Here is an 8,298-nt window from a genome sequence, read left to right on the forward strand (position 1 = left end):
CTCGGCATTTATTACCATTTTTGCTCTATAGTAATCAACGTTAAAAAACTAATTTTTCCCTACCACTTTACGTTTGAACATCATATCTATCAACGAACTCAATCTTTTACTTATGAGCCTCAACTTCCTGACCAAAATTGATGATAATCCATCAAGTAGTTCTTGAGGGTTTTTTTTTTTTTTTTTTTTTTTTTGTCTCCCGAACGGAAGTAAATACGAAGGTGTTTTTGTTTAACCGAACTCCTGGAAAAGGAAAATAGTGTTGTTTTTGACTGAATAGACCTAAATGAAATGAAATAAAATCATTGTTTTACGTACCATGGTTATGCCGGGTAGGCGAAAGGAGAAGCTGATGATGAGAAATGAATGAAACGGTTGAATGAAGCAAGTGTGAGAACCCCGAGAAAATCCACCCACACGGTGTTTGTCCACCACAAAGTCCACATGGCGCGAGCTGGGATCGAACCAGAGACCACAAGCACCAGAGGCGAACGCTCTACCACTGAGCCACCGCGCCCCCTAGACCTAATGGAAAAACAGTTGAATCATTTCAAGTGAATTTTTGCATATAGTTAGTGCCTACTTCAAACAGAGTTCTTATTGTCACTTTGACTAAAGGAGAAGAGGAGGGCTCAAAATTTAACCCAAAAATTGAGTATTTCACAATACCCTCAAGTATTAATGCCCACCAGGGCACATCCACAGGGGGCCCATCGGTTCAGAAGCCCTCACGAAAAACTTTCCCAACTCAAAAAAACACATTTGTACACTTTCTTAGTAAAACTATACTTGTTAACAGGGAAATGATTAATGTTGCATGAAATCTTGATCTTACACTTCATCTGTACTCTTTCTCTTATAAAAAGAATCTAGTTCTATCATTTTTCCCCTGAAAATATAGGTGGAAATACCTTACAATTAATTATCGGGTATAGAATAATACCCGTTCAATACTACATAGACGCAGTTGCTTGTAGCATTGGACCCCCGCCCCAACAAAAATTTCTGGGTCCGCGTCAGACAAAAATCGGGACGGGACGAGAAAAGACCCACACTTTCCTTATGGAGAAACAGCTTCTCCATAAACAGTTTCTTAAATTTTGTGATATTTCGATTCTTTACATCTTACTGAATAAAAGTCATAATTGGGCACAATGACTGGAAATGCCACATATGCCTTCTAATCGAGCCCTCAATTACATTAAGAGTAGTGTCAATTATCGGCTTCTCTGGGTTAAAAGAAGAAAAATTGGTAATATGTTCCGTTACTCAATCACTTTTTACTATTACTGAAGTAATCCGTGATATCAGTCATTTTCGATCATTCATATATATATATATATATATATATATATATATATATATATATATATATATATATATATATATATATATATATATATATATATATATCTTCCTCTCTCATGAGTTCCACCGTCAAACTGAAATGATAGAAACCATTCAAGGCCCGAAGCTTATCTATGTCGAAAATTTGATTGAGATCAGTCCGATGGTTCAAGAGTTATTAAGTTACAAACATAGTCACTTTCAGTTTTTATTTATACAGATAGATAGATAGATTTACGTTATACAGTACTTCGCACGATAACTCTTGAACCAGACCTAATGTTTTATTTTATTTTATTTTTGCAACAGACAGCTAAAACAATTATCTTTACCGAATTTCTTAATAGAGTCACTTCCGTACCGTTTAAGAATATGGTGGTCATTTCTTTACATCCGTCACTCTACACGAGAACCCTACACTCTACACGAGAAAGGACACGCTTAACAATATCTTGCCCAATACACTTACAAGTGTAAGCGGCAGTTCGTGACGTTCTCTGAGATCTGAGTATTCAGGACATTCGACAATAATGTGCTGAATACTCAGTGGGTCTTATTCTTTTTAGAAGAGACATAAAAGTGTATTTCGTAAAAGAACAAGAATACATCAAGAAAGGACTTGGATTAACTGATTTAACGCTAGTAGATACGAGACAGTGAGTGCAGATAGTGAAAATCATTAGCCTGCCTGTGAAATATAAGGAATTAGCTAAATGACAGACTGTGTCGTCGTGTTTTTATTTTCGCCTAACTGATTATACAATCTGCAACTCTTAAATAAGGTTTTCTCAACTCGTCTCATAAATTTTGTGGAAATTCTTGAAAAGATTTTCTCGTTTCATCTCGAAATTTTTTTGGGTCCCATTTTGTAAATTTATGCAATATATATTGTAAAGTTTTGTTTATACAGGACAAAGATAGAGCAAATTATAATCGGGAACCGTTTTCTCCCATTTCCAAGTTTTATTACGAAATCCTCCGTTTTATAAACAGTATGATACAAAATCACTACAATCTAAAACTCCTATAATAACTGGGAAAAAAAAGTCCCAAAGCTCGAGCAGCCTAAGGAAGGAACCCCACAGAGTTCCATGCAAACTAAGTGGGATGGACTTAGGATCCTCAATGCTCCACGTAAGCAGCGAAGGGTTGAAAAGCCGCAAAGAACCAGGCAAGCTGGGTGGCTGAGGTTGGGAGTTCCACAGAGTTCCGAGCAAACTAAGTTGGCAGGATAGGACGCTTAGAGTTCTCAGCAAGCTACAGGATTTAGGTTAGAATCCTCTTAAAGCTGTATGGAAGCTAAGGGAGAGGAGTTGATCAGACGTAGACTGATACCAGATTTGGAGATCCTCCTAGTTTTATAGCTCCAGTGTGGCGGTGGCACTGGAGGTCCTTGTTCCTCACGTGACTAGTAGTGCATCTGGTGTTCCTCTCGTCTGCCATTGTAGTCACTCAGGACGCCTGGGCTGAAAAACTTTTACACTTTTACGACTGAGTGTTCCCACCGAGAATGAAGCCCAGAACCGCTCGCACCAAAGACGAGAGCGTTAGCACAGAACGAAAGCGACCGAACCAACTTTCGACTGTTGCTTCTGATAACATATCTTTCTCGCAAACAACACAAATTTCTTCACTGGCCTGCGAAGCATTTGCGCCTTTATTAAAAGTGAAATTGTAAAATGTAGCACATTTTCGCGGAAAGTTCACTCATCTTCACGGTGCAGTACCTTACACCTGATTATAAGAATTCCAATCCAACACTTTTTGTGCACTTAACTTCAACTGTTAGCTGTCAAATGAGGTTATGCATGATTTTTTGCGACTCATATATCCTGAGAATTTGGGAATTGAGACTCCAACGCAATCTCATGCGCAAAACACTCAATATCTTTTAGACTACCTTTATATAAATTTAATACTACTTGCACAAAATAACACACATTTACCTACATTTGTAGAATAAACCAGTTCAATCAAACTGTTAAAATTTCCGTTTGTTTCGAAGAAAAAAGTTAAATGATTTCTCTTATAAATCATTAAACGCGCAAGTACCAAACATAGTTAAGCTTTCCCTAAAAAGCCCTGAAGACAAGACACCACTGCTGTTCCATGAGCATTTCTCCTTCTCCTCTCACAATGCAATGCAGTATACTCTATTGGCATATTTCCGAAAGTTAAGTTTGAAAACTTTAATGAACATGTTCTTTAGTAGACTGGGAACCAACGCCTGTGATACATATTTAAGAAACTTATTTTCCTACAGCCTACCAATAACGTTTAAATCTTCTACTTTGAAGTTTAGGTCACATCTGAACAAAGCGAGCTGAAGTATTGAAAAAGAAAAGAAAAAAAAAAGCTTGTAAGTGATGTTGGCCATGGGATGAAAAATAAGATTTATCGTCTCGTCTCGTAAATTTTGTAAAAAGACTCGTCTTATCTCGTCTCGTTTCATTTCGTTTTATAAATTTATGTACAAAATTTATACCTACGATTTTTTTTTCTAAACTTCATCTAGCTGTTACCAGAATTATTTCGCGTCACGAGACATTAACAAAGAATGTGTCATAACAACATTTAACTTACATTTATGATTGGGTGTATATTGGAATATCTTTAAGGTTGATAAAATGCTCCTAATTGTGTTCGTACAATTACTCTATCAATTTATAGTTTTTATACACGAACCGTATAACGCTGAGATAATATTTGAGATAGATGTACAGTGGTTCAGTGTTAGAGCGTTCGCCTCTGGTGCGTCAGGTCCCTGATTCGATCCCAGCTCGCACAAAGTGGGCTTGTGGTGGACAAACACCGTGTTCGTGGATTTTGTCATGGTTATCCCGTTTCCTTCCACTTCATTCATTCCACTATTGCATTCATTTCTCATTATCACCGTCTCCTTTAGCCTAGCATAACTGTGGAACGTAAAAGTTAAAGATTTCACTTTCTTTGACAATATTTGAGACATAAGACTTGGATGAACTGTGTTGCACACGAGACATCTCTCGTTTGGTTTCAAAAATGAGACGAGTATTATTTTGTTTCTCGTCTCGTTTAGAATTTAAACGGTACTTCTCGAGCCGAGAATTGAGACAAGATTCGTCTCGTGAGCGATACTATTTTGTAAGCAGCCGTCTGGATAGGAATAGGAATAGGACTCAGGAAGTACTGTTTCTTATGTAAATAGAAAACACGATTGTTGCACTCTCTACAGATGGAAACACTGTTTCAACCCCTACGTTGTTGACAGGAGAAGGGGACGTTTATTCAGAATGATCGTCCCAGACGCATTAGCACTTTTATTGCACGCATTTTCGCCATATGAGGTCCACCCTGCGTACACGATAATCGATGCTGGGTACATGCAATTTGTCGGCATTCCATGCACGTAATAACGATGTATTGTATCGCAAACAATTTTAATTGTTACACCTACTACTGCTATTGCCCCCTACCCTATTCGACTACTACTTCCAGAATTCATCTCACTCTTTGTGACTATTTACATGATAAAAAGAGCGGGGGGTAGCTATGCGTATAATTTTACTCAGTCCCATAGTTATTTGTCACGTGAAAAATTCTCAAAAGTTAAAAAGGTTTTCACACCGTGAGTCATAAATAAAAACAGATGGTATTTGACGATTATCCTCCGTAATACATAAAGAGGCTTTGTGAACCATAAAATATGATTGAGCTTTTACCTCTAAGACCGGATTTATCTATCAAAGCTGGTGATTTATCTCATAGAGGTCATGTTTACATTTGAAACCCTAAGCTGGCTGCATAATCGGATCGAGTACAACAACTCCACTTTGTGCCATTAAAAGAAGTGCAACTGTAAATCTTTATATATTCAGATATCCATGGATATATATACACACACACACTCTTCTCGCACTCTTGTCCAAATCTGCTACTAAAACAAAGTACTGCACTCTTATGGTCGTTTGGTGGCTCCGCAAGGTATTTAAAAGATGCATGACCGTACTTTTAAAACAGATTTCAGTTCAGAGTAGACTAAGCGAAAGTACTTATGGCACCTTTCTTTCTTATTATATTTGTTTCTATACCATGGGGGCACGGTGGTTTAGTAGTAGAGCGCTTATGTCTGGTGCCTGAGACCCTTGGTTCGATTCCCCACCAGTGTTGGGCAAAATCAATTGAAATCAATTGCAATTGATCAATCAATTGAAAGTAATTGCTCTGAAAATCAATTGCAATTGATTTCAATTGCAATTGATTTCAATTTGTAATTGACAATTAATTTCAATTGCAATTGAATTCAATCATAAAATTTGCAATTAAATTTTCGTCAATTGTTAATTGTTAATTGGTCACCAGGCAATTGAAACTTTTAATTGTTAATTGTCAATTGCAAAGGGTGCAATTGAAATATTCAATTGTTAATTGCAATTGACAATTGAAACTTGTAATTGTTAATTGTAATTGTTAACTGCAATTGAAGTCAGCAATTAAATCTGAGGATAAGAAGATGTGTGTATATTGTATTGTCCACTTGTTACTGTTTTACATATTTCAAATAAGGTACTTATAAGAAATGCTGGATACCTGCCATCCCTTTCCCCCCTGGGAAGAAAGCCGTGAAACTAAGTATTTTTTAAGTATATTATGTTTATGGTTGTACCCCCTCGAAAGAACTCTATATGCCCGTCATGCATACAATAGGAATGAGCACGAGTGAGTTCGAGCGAGTTTTCTTTAAAACTCGACTCGACTCGAAGCAGACATCTTTGAGTTCGACTCGAGATCTCGGCTCGAAAAATTTCCCCCAACTCGACTCGAATTCGGATCGAGTTTCCAGTCGAGTCGAGCCAATTCGAGCTAAATCCTTTGTGTAGTTCCAAGTACTACTATCTTCAAGTGTCCTACATAGACAATATAATTATCAATGATACTACTACTACTACTATAACTAATTATTATTATAACACCGTGTACCTGTATAAACATGGAATATAGGCGGTTTGTATCGGAATACTAAAAATTAGTTGACTGTCGATCACAGTAGTCAAGAAATCTTCAGGAGGCAAGGACATCGGTCACGAGGTTCTTGGTTTGAGTTCAGGAGGAGCAAGTATTCGGGCTCGAGCCAAAAATTGTTAAAAGTTATGGGGCTCCAGCCAAACATGTTTAAAACTGCTCGACCTGGGTTTAGGGTTGTCAACGACTCAAGCGGCTCGCTCACAGCTCATTCACTTATCGAGCCGAACCGAGAAGTGAGCCGAGCCAACAGCTCATCCAACCGAGCCAGCTTGACCCAATGGCTCACACGAGTCGAACCGAACCGAGCTGATTGCTTACCCCAACCGAGCCGGTTCGAGCCATTGGCTCAGTTAAGCTGACTCGAACCCAGCCTATGGACTCGTTTCTACGGAGCTGGTTCGAGCCATTGGCTCCAATCGAGCCGAGTCAATAACTCGTCTTTACCGAGCCGGTTCAAGCCATTGGCTTAATTGAGCCCAGTCGATGGGTAATCCCAACCAAGCCAGCTCAAGCTGTACGCTCAGTTGAACCGAGCCGGGCCGGTTGACATCACTATTCCGGTTGGGCTTCTACTTTGGCTAAAAAATTGGACCGTGCAGTTCTCAGCCTTGATGGTAAGAACTACAAAAAATGATATAAAATCTTTAGTTTTACGTCCCACGATTATGCCGGTTAGGCTAAAGGAGACGGTGGTGATGGGAAATGAATGAAATGAAGAAAGTGGGAGGAAACGGGAGAACCTCGAGAAAATCCACGAGCACGGTGTTTGTCCACCACGAAGTCCAAACTGCGCGAGCTGGGATCGAACCAGGGAACTCAAGCACCGGAGGTGAACGCTCTACCACTGACCCACCGCACCCCCTGGTAAGAACTACAGTATATACTTATATTGGTACTCACGGCGTCATTAACTTGTTCCACCACCAACGAATTTTGAGGTACTTTGTTTTGCATCTTTTGTGCGTGTTTTGTGTCGCTTTGTGCGCCTATTCCCACATTTTGTGAATCACCGGAAGTGGGTCAAAATGGGCCTACAAATATGGCGGAACAAATTATTGCTCTTCCGCCACCAATAAATTTCGAGGTCGTTTCCTTCACATCGTTTTGTGCCGTTTTGTGCGTCTACTTCCGTTTTGTGCGTCATGAGAAGTGGGTCAAAATGGGCTTCCAAGATGGGACGAAAATGACCAAGAGTTCCGCTACTATCGAATTTCGAGGTCGTTAATTTCACATCGCGTACCCTTTTGTGCGCCTATTTCGACGTTTTGTGCGTCACTGGAAGACGGTCAAAATGGGCCTCGAGGGTGGGACGAAAATGACCCACTGCTCCGCCACTACCGAATTTCGAAGTCCTTCCTTTTGCATTGACTACTGAATTTTCGTGTTGTTTCGTGCCCCCCATTTCCACGTTTTGTGCGTCACCAGAAGTGGGTCAAAATGGGCTTCCAAGATGGGACGAAAATGACCCACTGTTCCGCCAGTATCTAATTTCGAGGTCATTAATTTCACATCGCGTACCCTTTTGTGCGCGTATTTCGACGTTTTGTGCGTCACTGTAAGACGGTCAAAATGGGCCTCGAATGTGGGACGAAAATGACCCACTGCTCAGCCACTACCAAATTTCGTGGTCCTTCCTTTCGCATCGACTAGTGAATGTTTCGTGCCGTTTCGTGCCTTTATTTCCACGTTTTGCGCGTCACCAAAAATGCGTCAAAATGATCCATCAATGTGTGAGGAAATAGAGCCATTGTTCCGCCACTATCGAATTTGGAGGTCGTTTCTTTCGCATCGAATAGTGTCTGCTTTGTACTGTTTTGTGCTCCTATTTCCACTTTAGTGCGACAACGAAAATGGGTCAAAATGGCCTACAAGTATAGCGGAATAACTTAATGCTGTTCCGTCACCATTGAATGTCGAGGTCGTTTCCTTCACATTTTTTATGTATGA

General features: G+C 39.6%; 1 non-coding gene across 1 annotated transcript; it reads right to left on the bottom strand.

Moving 5' to 3' along the window:
* Positions 1–445: 445 nt before the first annotated feature.
* TRNAQ-CUG (transfer RNA glutamine (anticodon CUG)) lies at positions 446–517 on the bottom strand. The gene has a single exon. It is a non-coding gene; the product is annotated as a tRNA-Gln (tRNA).
* Positions 518–8,298: the final 7,781 nt, after the last annotated feature.

Source organism: Thermobia domestica, chromosome 1 (genome assembly GCF_964235325.1).
Source record: "Thermobia domestica chromosome 1, izTheDome1.hap1.1, whole genome shotgun sequence".
Lineage (NCBI taxonomy): Eukaryota > Metazoa > Arthropoda > Insecta > Zygentoma > Lepismatidae > Thermobia > Thermobia domestica.